The following is an 18,163-nucleotide window of genomic DNA, read 5'->3' on the forward strand; positions in this document are numbered from 1 at the left end:
CGAGCGTTCGCGCTCTCCCCTGATTATGTTGTTCTAAAGAAATAATAGCTATGAATGCCTGTATCATACTGCATTGCAACCAAGATGTTGGAACGCTACATTTCTTCAAACGTTTACACAAACGCATACGCAGTGTATTGCATTGCGTTTTTATACGGAGCTTTGAGTCTGGAATAACGTATTCCTTCATTCATCTATTCATTATGGTAACTAATCATTGTTTCTGTACAAGTGCGACCCCTGGCCTCAGCAGCTTTCTCACTCCTAATGTGCTCCTGTATAAAAGCGTGTTTGGCGACGGGTACAATTGCTTACGGCCATACCACCCTGAACACGCCCGATCTCGTCTGATCTCGTTCAGGTGTGCAAGCAGGAAGTGAGCAGAGAGCAGTCGAGTGTTTGTTGAGACCGCGTGTGCTTGTGAGTGAGAAGGTACTTTTGTGATAGTTTTATGTTTGTTTCATTTCCCCTGCAGCCTGGCTGTTTGGGGGATTGTTTCATACTTTTTTTGATTGGATGGATTACTTGGTAAATGAAAAAATAGAAGGTAAGGCCACTTTGATTCATGTAGAACCCGAGATTGATTATGCTTTTCGTGATTGGATGGATAAATTGGTAAATGAAAACATGGAAGTTAATACCAGTTTGACACATGTGGAACGGGAGAATGATTCTGGGCATGTTGAAGCGAGCGAGAAAGGAATAACAAAAGGAGAACAATTCCGTTAGTAATGAGAGAGAAAACATGGCGAATATTAGGAGAGATAAAGAGAGACTAAATAAAGAGATGAATGCGGGAGAAATTGAGAGTGATGGTGGCTATAAAAAGGAGCTGACATTGATTGTAGAGCTGGTTGATGAAGACTATATAACCATGATGGAACTGTTGTGGGGAATCAAGGATAAGTGCGGGATTGTTCTGGCCTGCAGGGTCAAAAGTAGGAACATTTACAAGATCACCATGCAGGAGGGAAAGGGCAAGACGAGGTTATTGGATGGTTTCAAAATCAAAAACACTTGGGTGACGGCCAAAGAAGTACGCAGCAATGAAATAGTTGTTTCATTTCTAAACTTGCCACCTTACATTACTGACGCTGAAATAAGGCAGAAACTCTAATGTGGGGCGTGAAGGCGATTTCGCCCATCAAAAGAAAGAAATGGACTGGGACAGACATGGTGGACAGGACAAGGTTCTGTAAAGTACAGTTCACTGAACTTGTACAGTCACTGCCCTACTCAACAAAGTTTGAGACGCTAGACGGAGGGGAGTACTTCCACGTAATTCATGACAGGCAGGTGAAGGTCTGCAGGCTGTGCATCCAGCCAGGACATATTGTAAGAGAATGCCCAGACTTCACCTGTTATAAATGCAAGCGCCAGGGACACTATGCTAGGGAGTGTGACTTGCAGGGAGGGAGACGGCCGGGAGCGGCCGGTGAATGCGGAGCCAGCCGGCGGCGGCGAGCGGTCCGGGGAGGAGCAGGACATTGCACGCTCGTCATATCATTGGCGGGAGAGGAGGACACCGGAGCTGCCAGCGGGGGAGAAATGACCTCCACCATCGGCAGCAGTGCGGATGGCGTGTCCAGTGAGACGCGTCGCACAACGGGAGGAGCATCCGGGCAAAGTGCGGAAGAAGGCGCTAGAGCAGCACTCAAAACTCCCTCAGGGCCGCCCCGGTGGCGCACTGGGCTAAGGCGCATACCATATATTAGGCACAGTCCTAATCGCAGAGACCCAGGATCGAATCCAACCTGGGTCATTTACTGCATGTTTTCCCCTCTGGCTTCAACACTTTCCTCTCTGTCTCTCTCTATAATAAAGCTGAAAAATGCAAAAAATAGATCTTTAAAAAACTCCCTCAGCCCGGGCAAATGAACGAGGAGGCGGCCAACCTAGGGAGGTGGAGGCCCCGGGTGCAGATAGGCTCCCCGGGACGGGGGGGCTGCTGCTGCTAATGCTTCACCTAGAGAGGAGCCAGACGATTCCAGCATGGAGGTGATGGAGACGGGAACATCGGAGGAAGGAGAGTCGATGGATTACGATGCGGTGAGAGCCAGCAGGAAGAGAATGAACAAAAAGAAGGACAAAAGAGTGGAAGGTATGACCCATCGAGCATCTATGGAAAGCTGTGTTTTTCTCTTCATTATAACATCCTTAAATGCAAACGGCCTAAGGAACATGATCAAAATAGAAAGAACGATTGAACTCTGTAAATCTGACATTGTGCCTTCAAGAAACGCAATCAAGTTAATCAATATATATGCACCAAACGTGGAAGAACTGAGGAAAGGTTTTTTTAAGGACTTGGAGGTTCTGTGCACGGGAGGTTGTATGATGGTTGGTGACTATAATGTAAAATTATCAAGACTAGATTATTCAAATTACGTAACATACAGGTATGATGGGTCAAGGAACTTTTTGAAAAGCATGATGGCAGAACACAAAATGGTTGACATATGGAGGGAGGAAAATGCAGACAGGAAAGGGTTTTCGCGGAGGCAGGTGGTTATGGGGACCCTTAGACAGTCGAATAGACCTGGTTCTAGTTAAGGAAAACATTGTCAGCAAAATAAGAGGTGAAATATACTTTTACCACTCTTAGTGATCATGCAATCCTGTCGCTGAGGTTAAGGGACGTATGTGTAAGGAATGTAGGTGGAGGAATGTGGTGCCTAAACAGCTTATTAAAAGAGGATTCATATAAAGAGATGATAGCAAAATGTATCAAAGAAGAAATAGAAAACATTAAACAAAGATAATATTTGTATTAGGTGGGAAAAATTGAAAGAAAAAGTTAAAAAGAAAAGCATATACTATGCCAAACAAATGAACTTTAGAATGGATCAGGTAGAGAAAGAGATACAAAGAAGCAGGGAAGGCAGACAAAGATGCAAATTATAATATACAAAATTATATGAAGTTGAGAAGGGAACTAAAAGATTGTGAGAAAAATAAATGTGATGGGGCGATAGTAAGGAGTAGAGTACAGTATGCTGTAGAGGGGGCTTTCTAAACCTGGAAAAAAAGAAATAGGAAAATAATTATATAAACTAACTACAGAAACATGAAAATGGAGAGAAGGTAAATGATTTGGTTAGCAGCTTGAATACAGTGGAAGGCTTCTATAAAAAACTATGTATAAAAAAGGGAATACAGAAAAATAATGTATTGATGAGGTCTTGAGTGGTGTGGATGCAAGGATATCAGCAGACGAGCTAGACATGTGACAGAGATTACAGTAAAAGAAATACAATTAGCAATTACAAATGCAAAAAATAATAAAAGCCCTGGTTCAGATGGACTTAGCAGTGAATTCTACAAAGAGTTTGCTGATATACTGGCACCCATATTATTAAAGGTATACCAAAGCATGGAGGAGGGACAACTGGTTCCAGAATCTATGGCTACTGTAATCACAATATTATGCCCTTAAAAATAAGGGCAGTAGGTTGGAGTTAGGGAACTATAGACCAATTTGTTTATTGAATAATGACTATAAGATATTGTTACGACCCGGCTCGTGGGGAAGAGGGAAGCAACATGAACCAGAATGTTTTTGGTGAAATTGCAAGTTATTTATTTGCAGAACAAGAATAACAGGGAAAAGGGCGGGTAGATGCTGCTTAAATCAAAGAAAGGAATATAACTTAAAGAGATCTCTTCAAAATGAGAGATAGCTACCGGCTGCTTCAAAATCAGTGTAAACAAAATACCGACCAGTCATAGATAATCAAAATACAAAGTAAGCAGCACCCTCTAAAACCTAATGGGTCTAACAGAAAGTATCTACAGGTGTCTGGGTGGTGTCAGTTTGCCCCACCTAGTCCCTTGCCCAATTTCCTTACCACAGGTCTTCAAGTAATGCAACACAGCACACACAAATGGTTTGACACTTAACAATTCCTAGGGTAAAGCTTCTACAAACGTCCGGATTCCGGCCCTGAATCACAACTGAGGACAGCCTTTTAACCCCAGGGCTGGTCTGGAAGACGGTAGATGATTGGAGGACCAATCAGCAGCAATCAGATCACCAGCTGGAACCAGGAAGTAGACAGGTTTCGTGCCAGCCAATCCTCAGCAAGGGATCACACATCCTGCTTCACATGACACTGCTGCACAACACATAAACACATAGACAAGACACATACCCAGGTAATGGCGGTGGCCGTAACAATATTAACAAGGGTTTTAGCATATAGGATTAAGAAGGTAATGGGAGGAATAATAGCACCGACACATGGATATAGTATCGAAGGGAGAGACATAACAGATATAATAGGGACAGTTAGGGACGTTGTTAGGCACATGAAAGAACAGTCTGGGATAGTGTTGAGTGTAGATTTGAATAAGGCTTTCGATAGAGTGGAGCATGAGTTCTTGTTTCGGAGTATGAAAGAGTTTGGGTTTGGGGATAGAATAGTGAGTTGGATCAGGCTATTGTATAAGGAAGCTAAGAGTAGGGTCAAATGTAATGGACTGATGACAGACACCTTTGCTTTGGAGAGGTCAGTGAGGCAGGGCTGTCCCTTATCAGCACTGCTATATAGCATGTATATTGAACCCTTTGCTGTCCTTATAAAAAATGATAGTAATATAAAAGGAATACAAATACCAGGTGAGAAAATTAATATAATTCAACAATATGCGGATGACATGACAATAACAGTAGAAAATATGGACAGCATCAATATAATTATGAAACACATGGGAACATATGGGAGAGCAGCAGGGGCTAAAGTGAATATAGAAAAATCTGAACTAATGTATATAGGTCAGGAGAGGGATAGGGTAGACAGTATGATTGCATTTAGAGTGGTAGACTGCATCAAAGTTTTAGGAGTAAACATAGGTCCAAAAGAAAAGGAAGTAAGAGATGTGACTTGGACAGGAGTGATAAATAAGATAAAACACACTTTAAATGCATGGAAGCAGAGGAAATTGAAATTAAAAGGTAAGGTAATAGTTGTTAACTCCTTATTATTGTCCAAATGTGTGTATGTTTTGGGTGCACTAGATCTTCCGGTATGGGTTCTATCCAAATTAAATTGGCTGACTTCAAACTGCTTGTGGGATGGGAAGGGTGTGAGGATATCCCACAAAACGTTGATAGCAGGGTACAGTGAGGGAGGCTTAAAACTGGTGGACATTGACACAAAACGTAAAGCACTGAGGGTTAAAACAGTGGAGAAATATCTACATGATGTGAATGACTATGGGTGGAAACAATTCTTTAAAATGTATGTTCAGATTGCTGGTAGATGTGGAGAGCATAGTCTGCTTATGGTTTTGAAAGAACCAATGTATGAAAAGGTGCCTTTTTTCTACAAAGGTGTTCAGAGCGTTGGGAGAGTTCCTGCCAACATATCATACAACTGTAGTAATATAACAGAAGTAATGAATAAACCCGTTTTTCTCAATACAGCATAACAACAAAATGCAGGAATTAGGCAAAGTAAAGGAAATGGTCTATGGGTTTGTGCCTGGGTTTGTGCCTGTGCAGGCAATGATAGACTGTGTAAGAGAATGGGATGAAGATGCTAGGAGAGATGTGATTGTAAAAATGTATGATATAATCAAAGGGAGTATGCCTGGAGACTGGAGGAATTTGATTGAGAGAGAGTGTGTGAGGACAGGGGATGGACCTTTACCTAAACTAGTGTTTGTTAAAAATGATGTAAGCAAAGAGTTTAAAGAATTAAAAGTAAAAAACATATATTTAGAACTAATAGCAAAACAGTTGAAAAGGCCGTCATCAGAACAAATGTGGGAGAGGGTTCTGCCAGGTATGAATGCACAGTTGATATGGGAAAACCTCAAAATCAAATATAATGCAATAGAATGTGAAAACAATGACTTCATGACCAGACACAACAGGATCTATGTAAACACGGTGCTGCATCAGATTAACAAAGGAAACAAGAGAGAATGTGACGTGTGTGAAACCGAGCCAGAAGATTTGTTTCATATATATATCCGATGTGAATGTCTATGTAATTTTGTGCTGAAGTTAAAAGATATGCAGTTTAAGCTGGGGAAAACTGGGAAAAGGGTTTTGAAAAGGCATATGAATGGAACAAAATGTTGTTGTTTGGAGTAAATGGGAAAAGGAAAGATGTGAATGTTTGTTTAATTTTGTGTAAGTCACGTAAGGTATGCTATTATGTCAAGAAGGAATCTTGCTCATTTTGAGGGGAAAAAGGTTCATGTGTGGGATTTGTTTGAATCTGTTGTCAGGAGGAATGTGGGTTTGATCTTTAAATATGGTGCTGAGGACTTTGCTAAATGCTTTATTGACGGGTGTGGTTTTATATCTGTAACATCGGAAGGGAAACTAGCATTTCATTTCTGAGTGTGCCTCTATGTTTATAAGGCGCACGTGTTATTAAGTGATTTCTTTTGTGCTTTGTTACTCCTTAATATGAATGTGATTTCTGTGTTTATGTCATTGTTTTGTGTAAATATTTACATCTAAATGTATTTTGTATATATAAATTGCTATTTTTTGATAATAAAAAAAAAGACCCATAAAACTAAATTGTCAATATTGCAATTAATAGGAAGCCCCAGCAATATTATTTTCAGTGATGGCTTGTTTATTAAACGTTACATATTTTACGGACCACGCATGACATATGATCTCTCTTCACACATTTGTTGTGAAATTCTTGACCGCAATATTATGTGATGTTGAGTGGAGTAAGCACAAGCCATTGTTACTTAAAATCAATCCATCAATGAACCAGTCGGCCAGTTTCGAATTATGTACATATTATTGACATACAACCTATCGTCAGCATGCATCCAAATAAATGAGAATATAAAAGCATGCGCAAAATGTGGCAATAATCGATAGGTTGACAATGGCAGTGTTGGCCTTGTTAGAAGATGGTCGCATTCAAAATTAACGGGTGTTCCGCGACTATTTATATGATTATTTGGTCAAAAAGGAGCCGATCCCAAATCACAGCTGCCACCCTTTGCTCAAATAGGGCGAGCTCCCAGACTCCGCCCCGCTGCGCTCTGACCCACGCTTCTCCGGTAGGTAGAGACCTTTCTTTTTACGTCCACCTTGACGTCCTTTTTTTAATGTCAGCCACAGTTCGGCTTTCCGCCCCAACCTCGACCGACTTGGCAACGTTTTCCCACGCCAGTTTTTTGCTTTTGGTGCTGATTCCGGAGGAAAGAGAGCCAAACAAGATCTTATTTCTGGCCTCTACCTCCGAAATCAGCAACTCCACCTCGCATTCACTAAAGTTATTTTTTCTTCCTTTCTCCATTTTCTCCTAACGAGCGCACTACTGCAGGCCTAGTTATACGAATTAGCATATTAAATGAGGGAGGAGACTGGGTGGAGAGACGGGCTCGTGCATGTGCGCTCAATTTCACGTTAATTGGGATGTACAAAGAGAATCTGCGTGAAATCGTGCTTACGCAAGGATTGATACATCCGGATTTATTTGTGCGCAGCAGCTTTCCAGATTTTGGCGTCCGCAAAGTTTTAGTCAGAAATCCACGCAAGTCTTTGTACATGAGGCCCCTGATCTTTACTGCCAACTGTTTGGGAGAATTTAAGCAACATACAGACACTGACAACGTCTCTCCAAACTCTTTTTGTGAAACATGCGGACAGTATATTAAGACTGCCAGCAGGGAGCACCAGAGAGCTGCAATGAGGACTAGGCCCACAACAGAACATGATACCTGATATTATAACTTAGAGGATAGTGAAATATCAAAAACTATTCAATCTGATAATAATTTCACTATTTGAGGATATTTGCCTACCTGTCACTTATAAGGTCCAAGAAGAATTAAGCAGAATCTGGCTCTGTCCTGCTTATATTGCCTGTGAGTTCTGTTGGTAAGGCTGCCTGGGTTTGTGAAGTCATAATGAGGAGAGTGTCTCTGAGGACCTCGACTGGTCACCTGTTAGGCTGGCTGTTTGTGACGTCACAATGAGGAGAGTGACTCTGAGGACCTCGACTGGTCACCGGTTTATTCAGACGCGCCAATGTGAGTTTATTAAGGAAGCGTAAACCATTCACTGCTTTTCTGAATTAACGAGTGAAGTATCTCAGAATTCTGGGATAAGGCAATCCCAGAATTCTTGATGGCAAATAAAAATGATGCTGTATTTTTCTGAATGAACCAGATAATCGCAAGAGAAACTGTTAGCACACACACACACACACACACACACACACACACACACACACACACACACACACGTTGCTTCTGGCGTCATCACTGGCCATCGGTGTGGATCGTATAGGCCTACTGGTCTTTTTTTCTTTCCTTTTCTTTTTTCTAAATTGTCTGCATGGTTAAGGGGACACCTGGAGTAAAAGCAAAGCATGACCAACACTGAACGCCCCGTCGTACCACATGATGCGCAAATGATAAATAATCTTGTTTCGTTTTTCAGGATGAATATAGTCTGACAACACGCTATGTGTGGTGGACGAACAAAATACCACTCCTCCTGAGAGAATACACGTCCGAGTGTAGACAATATAAAGTGACATTGACCGTTTGCAATCGAAACATGTATAGAAAAACGCTTTACAATTATTCCAACAAGCTTCTGTTATTTAAATTGAATGGATAGCGGTGGCCTTTCAGAATAGTTGAATTAATAATATACTTATCAAATCTCCTTTTCCCACCAGATACTGGACTTGTGTATGGATCTATTAGTGCTAGTCTGTATTATTATATTACCCCTGAACAGGCTACGTTTGTGTTACTTCTGGATCACATATACGCATTGTGTGTATGCGTGTGCACGTGCGTGCCTGCATCTGGCAGGAGGGTATCGGTCCTGGTCTAATGTACTTACGTGTTGGAGTGTTAGTGTGTGTCTGTGTGTAGATAGAACGGCACCCTTCGAAAGGACCACCAACCCTGAGTAGAGGTATAAATATCACCCATGAACATGCTGCATTAGAAGTTGAAAATGTACTGTTTACACTCATTCCAATTAGATTAATTTATTTAACAAAAAAACGAATATTTTGCAGTGTTCAAATAACTCTGATCTCCAGGTTTGCTGTCGTTTTGCTTCCACCACGCCAATATCAGATCCACGATTCAACGTGTGCCTCTCTCACAAAAAAATGTAAACAAAACGCAACTCCCCCTGAGAGGATAATTCCGTCCACGTGTAGATTAAGTAGCCTAACATTGGCCATTTACAATTCATACATGTATATGAAAACGCACTGTTGACAATTATTCCAACGAGATTGTTATTAAAAAAAAATTAATACTTTGTAGTGTTCAAATAACTCTGATCTCCAGGTTTGCTGTCGTTTTGCTTCCACCCACGCTGATTTCAGATTTAAAGTTAAAACGTGTGATCGGCGGTCTACAGTGTCTATACAACACTTTTCTGGAGCATGCTCTTGACTTGTGTCCTTTTGTTCCGCACCTGTAGCACGTCACGTCGGCATCGTCACTTTTTCTGCTGTTGGCGTGCGTCTTGGCGGAGCCTTGGCCTGGCCTCACACTAGTCTTCATCACGTTGTCCGCAGATTCTGCCATGTTCATTTTCTCAGACTCTTCATAAATCCATAGCCTTCTCTTGAAGTCTGTGAATGTAATCTTATCTTCATTCTGTGTTACATGGACAGCTAGTGGCTTGAAGGAGTCTGGTAGCCCGTTTAATATCATGGCTATGGTCAGTCCATCACTCATGGTCTCACCCGCGTAGAAGTAATGACATTCTCCGCTCTTATCATATAGTCTGTAACACTCGTTCTCTGCTATGCTCAATTTGGTCAAAGACGTGTACAAGTTTATTATTCTAGGCTTGCTTCTTCCTGAATAATGTTCCCTCAATATTCGCAGGGCTTTCCTACCGTCATCAGCTGCATCGTGCCTGATCAGCGATAGGCTCTTGTCATCTATCAGTCTTGTCAGCTCAGCGTAACAATCAGCATTCTTCGCGCCATCTTCTTCAAGTTGATCTTCATTGGCGCCGGTGGGCTCATTCAAAATTGTCCCTTTTAGCTTACGAATGTGCAAGTGGCCTAGGAATCTTGTTTCCCACAGTTCATACTTGTCTTCAGATCCATCTAATAAAAGTTTGGCCGTAATGATTCCTGCCGTTGTGCTTGCCATTTTTGCTGGTCCGCTAGTTTGCTATACTTCCTTGCTAAACTAGCTTGTTAGCTTCTTTAGCTCTTATACGTCGTGACTCGCATTATACTTCTTCCGGGAATCTAAACGTTAATTTATCTCCAAGCTGGTACTCATAGCATCCACGTTAGTCAAGCATGTACAAGTTCCGTGTGTATACTGCGCGGTAACTTCTTCCGGTAATTCGTCCGTGTAAAGCTTACATTTCTTTACTTTGCTTGTGTCCAAACTCTGCCTGGGCCCATAACCTGTAAAGCATCGATGGAGCGGTGACTCCTCGTCTGTGGCGTGGTGGAGTATAAATGAAACGAATGGTATTCTCTTCAGCCTTACGGCATATTTATTCATTAATGAGAAGAGTAGGATATGAAACACGACTGGCTGCCACTCAGTCATTCGAACAACAACGTGCACATGATTTGGCGCACTCATATATGTGGCGACACGAGGAGGATTTACTAATTTGTAGATTAGTATCTTTTCTTTATTACCGACAACGCCACCTTGGGTTAGGGCCCAAGGACCCGTAGTAACTACAACGATTGTCACCTCTGATAAAAAAAAGGACACCCAGGTTCGTTCAATCAGAGAGGGCGGGAGACGGAGTTCACGGATAACATAAGACACTTTATTATAATAAACACAAGATAAATAGACAACAAAATAACAAAAAAAAGATAAAAAGAAAAGTGAGCCCAACTGGGGAAGGAAGTGGGTACAAGGCTGAGGCTTACCGGCTGGAGGAGGGGTCAACAGGGGGAAGGGATACCCAACAAAAGAAACGGGAGAGCACCCCACTCACATGGCAAACGGGAAGTGCACACAAGCACACACACACCAGGGATCACCACCACCACCCAGGGGGACCACCGCCACCACCGTCGGCCTTCAGCTCTAAAACGAAAGAGGCACAGTTAGGAGGGCTCACAACTAACAATACCAACATAACATAACAATAGCACACAACATAAACCAACTGATGAATAATCAATCAACTAAAGAGTAATAAATTGCAGTAACCAGAAAATCAAAATAAAAGAAAACAAGAAAACCAAAGAGTCTCTGGCGGAGCTCGCAGCGGCCTAACCGAGCGGCAGCCACACACGCACACACACTGCACCACGCACAGCAAGAGCGGGAAGCAGGGTCAGCAACAGGAGGCAAGCCGACTAGGGACAGCCGACGGGACCCCTAACCAAGCGAGGGAAGCGGCGGCGAAGCAGCAGCAGCGGCAGGGTAGCGCAGCAGCAGCAGCGGCAGGGTAGCGCAGCGGCAGCAGCAGCGTAGCGCGGCAGCAGCAACAGGGTAGCGAAGCAGCAGCAGAGCGGAGCAGTAGCAACAGCGTAGCGAAGCAGCAGCAGCGAAACAGCAGCAGTAGAGTAGCGTAGCAATAACAGTAACAGGGACTAATTAGCCATAATTACTCGGCTCCCAGACTTAACGTTTGTAGCTCCGGTTCTCAGTCCGGTGAATGCGTCCCTGCTAAAGAGGGAGAGGGGTGAAGAGGGTCGGTGTAGCAGGGGGGACAGCCACCACACACCATGCGACCAGCAGATCTGTTAGAGGGAGAGGAGCGGAAAGGGAGCTTAGCACCTGGCTAACAGCAATTAACGACGAAAAGCTCACCATGACTCACTATGCTCTGGTCAGCGGCGGTAAACGACCAATATCTTGCCCTGATCGCGGTGAGGACGTCGGATCTGTGCCATGAGGTGAGCGGAGCGAGTAACGACCCGGAAGTGGGCGGGCCGAAAAGGCAGGAAGCGAGAGTTCAGGAGGAGAGGCACGGCCTACTTTTATCCCCCCGGCATAACCAATAATTGGCAAATAAGCCAGAGAGGGTTTAAACAGCTTAAGTTAAGTTAAGTTAAGTTAGTTAAGTTATCCTTTATTTATCCCTTTTTGGGGGAAATTCTTTCTCTGCTTTTGACCCATCTGGGAGCCGGTGAACACCCAGAGCAGTGGGCAGCCGCAGTGCAGCGCCCTGGTTTAAACAGCAGTGGTGCCTCATACCACTACATATACTTCAAGCGTAGTGACATCATCACGTTACCGTGAAACATGTAAAGTGATGACAACAGGATAATACTATTATGGAGTAAGGGCGCAATCACATATAAACACTTAACAGGGGGACTGCGTTCGCGCTCTCCCCTGATTATGTTGTTCTAAAGAAATAATAGCTACGAATGCCTGCATCGCACTGCAGTGCAACCCAGGTGTTGGAGCGCTACATTTCTTCAAACGTTTACACAAACGCATACGCAGTGTATTGCATTGCGTTTTTATACGGAGCTTTGAGTCTGGAATAAAGTATTCCTCCATTCATCTATTCATTATGGTAACTAATCATTGTTTCTGTACAAGTGCGACCCCTGGCCTCAGCAGCTTTCTCACTCCTAATGTGCTCCTGTATAAAAGCGTCTTTTGCGCCGTTGAGAATTGCTTACAGCCATACCACCCTGAACACGCCCGATCTCATCTGATCTCGTTCAGGTGTGTTACCAGGAAGTGGATGAGCAGAAGCCGTTTCTCAATACCAAGTACGCGGACTACATTCTCGCAGACTTGGAAGTACGTACTTGGCAAGTCCGGACCTTCAAGTACAGACTTCCGAGAACGCGAGTACGCACCTGCAATTGGAACAGCAGCGGACTCGATGATGCATTCTGGGATATTTAACGGTCCCAAGTCCACACGAGTCACCTCCGATGCATCCTCGGTAGAACGGCCTCATCGAGAACGCATCGAGAACACTTCCGGGTTTCACGACAGTACTCGCGTACTCGCGTACTTGGAATTGGAACAGTGCTTGGGCTACCACTGATGACGTTTATCGAGAACGCAAGTACACGAGAACACACGAGAATGCAAATTGAGAAAGGCTTTGGAATTGGAACAGTGCTTGGGCTACAACTGATGACGTTTATCGAGAACGCAAGTACACAAGAACACACAAGAACGCAAATTGAGAAATGGCTAGAGAGAGCAGGAGGACTTTTTTGTGTTAGATTGATAAGAGTGAGTGTTGTTTTTTTTTGAATGAGTGAAAGAATGGAAGAGAGAGAGAGTGGAGAGGAGTAGGATGGATACACAGGCAAATGACAGCGGACCGGTATATACAATGAGACAGAACACGGAGGACGGCATGGAGAACCAATCGACAAAGAACACCGACCAAGGAAAGGCACGACTACGAGCAGGATCGTGAGCAGCGGCATCGTGCAGATGCCGGCAACCAACGAAGCCACAGGAAGGGCAACGACCACGAGAAAGAATGCAGACAACAGTAAAAGTACCTCGGAACTTCTTCAAAGAAAAGAAAATAACTTTGAGAAGGAGCTTACCTTGGCGGTAGAGATAGTCGGTGATGAGATGGTGACGCTGATGGAGCGAGATAAAAAAAGACTTGTGGGGTGGTGGATGGATGCCGATTTAAAATGCCCCCAAAAAATATGAAATTACAATGGCCAATGTCGAAGGGAAGGAGAAGCTGTTAGATGGAATTAGAATAAAGAGCACGGTAATGGCAAAATAAATTAGAAATTATGAACTAGTCGTATCTTTCTTAAACTTGCATACGTTTTGTAACAGACTGTTCTATGTTTAACTGGGAAAAGTAGGTGTGTCCCTTGGGAGTTGCCGTAAGGGGGTGTGAAGAATTAAAGTGAAGCGGAGTTGGCTGCTGAACACACTATCTCGTCTCCGGTCCCGTTCATTGTTTTCTATAGTCCTACAACAAGGCGAACCCAGAACGCTCAGCTACATTGGTGGCAGCGGTGTTCTTCTGTGAACTGCTGTTTGTGTTTCGTTGTGCGTTTAGTCTGCTGCGGCCCCGTGTCGGTGTTCATTAGCTTAGCTGCCCCAGTATAGCTAGCTGGCGACCTCATGTAGTGCGTGGAAGACGTACGGAGGAGCTAGTGAGGATTCTTCCTACTCGTCTCGGCAAGTCCGCTTTTCTGCTGTGGGACAGTCTTCCTGATGCGACCAAGTCGGAATATGCTGCGATTAAAGAGAGGCTGGGAGCAGCATTTGGACAGAGACAATTAATGGACCGGTTCAGAGCAAGCCTGTCAGCCCGTGTGCGTGCTTCTGGTGAAAGCCTGGAGGTGTACGCTGCTGATGTGAGCCGGCTGGTCGCAGAGGCATTTCCGGATTATGGTGGTGTTGCACAGAGGGAGGAGAGGTTTCGGCGCTTCCTGGCTGGTCTTGACCCGGCGTTGAAGGCCAAGTGTCTGGAGATGGGCGCCACAGACCTGGAGGAGGCTTTACACGTGGCGGAGCAATGTGAGAATGCCAGAGTGGCCCTACAGAATGACTATGTGAGTACTGCTGCTGCTGCCTACGGTGGTGGGAGCCCATCTGTACAGTCCGTGTCGGTCTCTGATGGTCTCCAGAGAGCTGTTGAGAAGCTAACAGAGGACATGCGCACCATGAGAGTGGGAATGAAAGAACTTTATGAGGAAAATCTGAGACTGAGGGCGGGGGATACTGACACAAGGGGGCGAAGGTTTCGCTCGCCCTCAGGAGGATGCTGTGGACCTGTGGCGAGTGAGGCTGCCAGTTGAGAGGCTCTCATGAGGAACGTGGCCGCTCCCCCGAGCCTGGGCGGTCCCCACGCCAGGGGGGTTTTCCGTCTCGTGGCTATCGTTCAGATCCATCTGGGATGCCCTCCAGGCCGCCTGGGGGTAGAAGCCCTAGCCTGAACTGCAGTGCCCGACGAGAGGACGAGCCCAGGCGACGTGAGGACGAGCCTAGGCGACGCGGCGTGCACTTCCTGCCACGACAGCAGGATGCTGACAACGGCCATCAGGGAAACGGCCAGTAGCTGGTGTCGAGGCCCAAACGCCAGCTACTCCTATGGTGGGTCCCTTGAGCCATGATTTTTCCAATGACATTGCTTGTATGGATTATACTGGTCACTCTACTTCTTTCGTCAGGGGTGTGGTTGAAGGCACCAAGGTTCCCATGTTGGTGGACACAGGGGCCTCGGTGTCACCGATTAGTGCAGACTTCCGTATGTCAGTCCCTGCCCTGCGAAACAGGCCCCTGAAAAAGAACTATGTTGACTCTCGGGCAGTTAATGGACAAAAGTTGGACACACCAGTACCAGTGAGATCACCTTCCGTCTGGGCCCGACCTGCTGGCAGCACACTTTTCACGTGCTAAGGGAATCCACCCAGTGTGTTCTGCTCGGACTGGACTTTCTGGCTAAGAATCATGCATTGCTGGATTTGGGGCGAGGTGTGTTACAACTATGGGATGTTTCTGTGCCCCTGCTTCAGGGTGGAGAGTTGGTCCCAAGTTGTTGTAACGTATCCCTCGCTGACGTCATGACCATTCCCCCGCTGAGTGAGGCTCTGGTGCCAGTGAACATTCTCACTCCTGCTGGAGCTAGTCAACCTGCTGCAGACTTCGAGGGATATCTGGAACCTAACATTCCAGAAACAACAGGGCTGGTGGTTGCTCGTACAGTGAGCAGTGTGAGGAAGGGTGTGACCTCAGCCCGCATCCTCAATCCCACAGGGGAGGCGGTTGAACTCAGGCAGGGTCTACACCTGGGTGAGTTTTACCCAGTCGAAAAGAAAGACATTTTAGTGCCACCTCGTGTCGTCGACAATCATCCAGCTGTGCCGCCGGCTGCTGCAGGTTCTGTCTCCTTGGAGGAGTCTCCTGTTACGGCTGAGCAGAGGGCCAAGCTGGCTGAGTTGCTGCTGAAGTTCACTGATGTTTTTAACCTGTGCGACAGAAACACGGGCAGGTGCACACTGATCAAACACCATATAAAGACTGGGGACCACCCCCCTGTGAAGCAGCGTGCTTATCGTGCAGCACCTGGGAAACGGACAGAGATTGAACGTCAGGTGGCTGAGCTGCTGGCTGATGGAGTTGTGGAGGAGAGTTGTAGCCCCTGGGCATCGCCAGTGGTGCTTGTGAGGAAGAAAGGGGTACAGTGGAGGTTCTGCATTGATTACCGTCGGCTGAACGCAGTGACGATCAAAGACTCACACCCCCTCCCGCGAGTGGATGATAGCTTGGATGCTCTAGCTGGCTCTGCCTGGTTCAGCACGCTTGACTTTTCGAATGGCTACTGGCAGGTAGAAATGGCTGAGGTCAGGGCCTTTGTGGGTCTATGCTCCTATTATAGGAGATTTGTGTGCAATTTCTCCCAACACGCTGCTCCATTGAACCGGCTGGCAGGGAAGAATGTGCCCTTTGAGTGGTCAGCTGAGTGTGAGGTGGCGTTCACCTACCTTAGGCAGGTGCTTACGGCCTCTCCGCTGGTTACGCTACCTAACTTTGCACTTCCTTTCAAAGTGTACACCGACGCCTCTAAAGACTCTGTTGGGGCAGTGCTAGCGCAGGATGAAGAGGGTTGTGAGAAGGTGATTGCCTACGCCAGCCAGGCCCTCACACACACACAGAAGAGATGGTCCACCTTCGACAGGGAACTGTGGGCTGTGGTGTGGGCAGTGCGTGAGTTCAAACACTATGTGGGATTATCCACGTTCTGCATCATCACTGACCATCGCCCTCTGCTGGGCTTTAGACGGATGGCCATTGATAATGACCCTACTGGACGGAGGTGTAGGTGGGTGTTGGAGCTGGACCCGTTTGACTGGGTCATGGTCAACAAGGATGGCTCCCGCCACAAAAATGCTGACGCTCTGTCCCGCCGTCCCGTGTCTCCAGACCCTGTCGAGCCAAATGCTCCTTCAGCCGGGCTTTACACCGTGGCCTCAGTGGAGGCGTCTGACCACTCTTCACCTGCTGACGGGGCACAAACAGAGCCAGTTCCTGTTTATTCACTCTGTGGTAGTGGAGCTGAATTGCGGTCGGTACAGCGTGAAGACCCTGACATTAGTGCTGTGTTGACTTGGTTGGAGCAGGGCAGGGTGCGGCGGCCTCGTAGACTCCCCGGGGGTTCCTCTGCCCGCTTGAGGAAGTTATGGACTGGAGTTGGAGTTTCACCGTCTATCAGTGATCGAGGGGCTGCTGTGCCGCACGGCGTTGCCTGAAACCACCGGAGAGAAGCGGATTCAGGCTGTTGTTCCTGCAGCCATGGTGCCGGAGCTCCTTCAACAGTTGCATGGGGGGCCGGCTGCTGCACACTTTTCCGCTGAATGTGTGTGGGAAAAAGCCAGGCAATCCTGCTACTGGCCCTTCGTGGTGTGAGCAATGCAGGGCCTGTCAGACTCGCAGGAGCCCAGTCCCAGGGCCGAGGGCTCCTATGGGGGGGTCCCAAGTTGACCGTCCTCTGCAGAGGGTGGCCACAGACATTCTGGAGCTGCCCATGACATCTCGGGGGAACAGGTACATCTTAGTTGTGGAGGACTACTTTACTAAGTTTGTTGCCCTGTATGCTTTACCGAATCAGACAGCGCACTCAGTTGCGCGCAGTTTTTTTGAGGATTATGTGTTGGTGCATGGTGTCCCCGAAATCCTGCATAGTGACCAGGGCCGGCAGTTCGAAGCAGAGGTGATTCAGAGCCTCTGTCAGTGGCTGGGGATTAAGAAGACACGCACCACTGCCTATAATCCCAAATCCGATGGCATGGTGGAGCGTCACAACCGGACTTTGATCGATCAGCTGGCGAAGATGTTGCTGTCACAGGGAGGTGAATGGGACACTTATGTGAAGCAAGTCGCCTTTGCATATAACTCCTCCAAACATGCCAGCACCCAGTTCACCCCCTTCTACCTCATGCACGGACGTGAGGCCCGGGTTGCTGCTGACGTGCTGGTGCCTGCTAGTGCTCTGGACTCCCGTGGCACTGGATCCCAGATGGATTATGCATCCACCATTGCAGAGCGGCTGGAGTTAGCCTTCAGCACAGCCAGGCTTAACTCTGCAGAGGCTTGTGAGAGACAGAAACTGTACTATGACGAAAGTAGCTGCCACCGTCCCTTTGGTGTAGGTGGGCTGGTGTGGCTGAATAACCCCACGGAAAGGCGTATGAAGCTGGCACCGCACTGGAAGGGCCCATATCGGGTCATGCAAGTGCTGGTTTCAGGTGGG

The sequence above is a fragment of the Micromesistius poutassou genome (genome assembly GCF_964030765.1).
Source record: "Micromesistius poutassou genome assembly, chromosome: 24".
Taxonomy (NCBI): domain Eukaryota; kingdom Metazoa; phylum Chordata; class Actinopteri; order Gadiformes; family Gadidae; genus Micromesistius; species Micromesistius poutassou.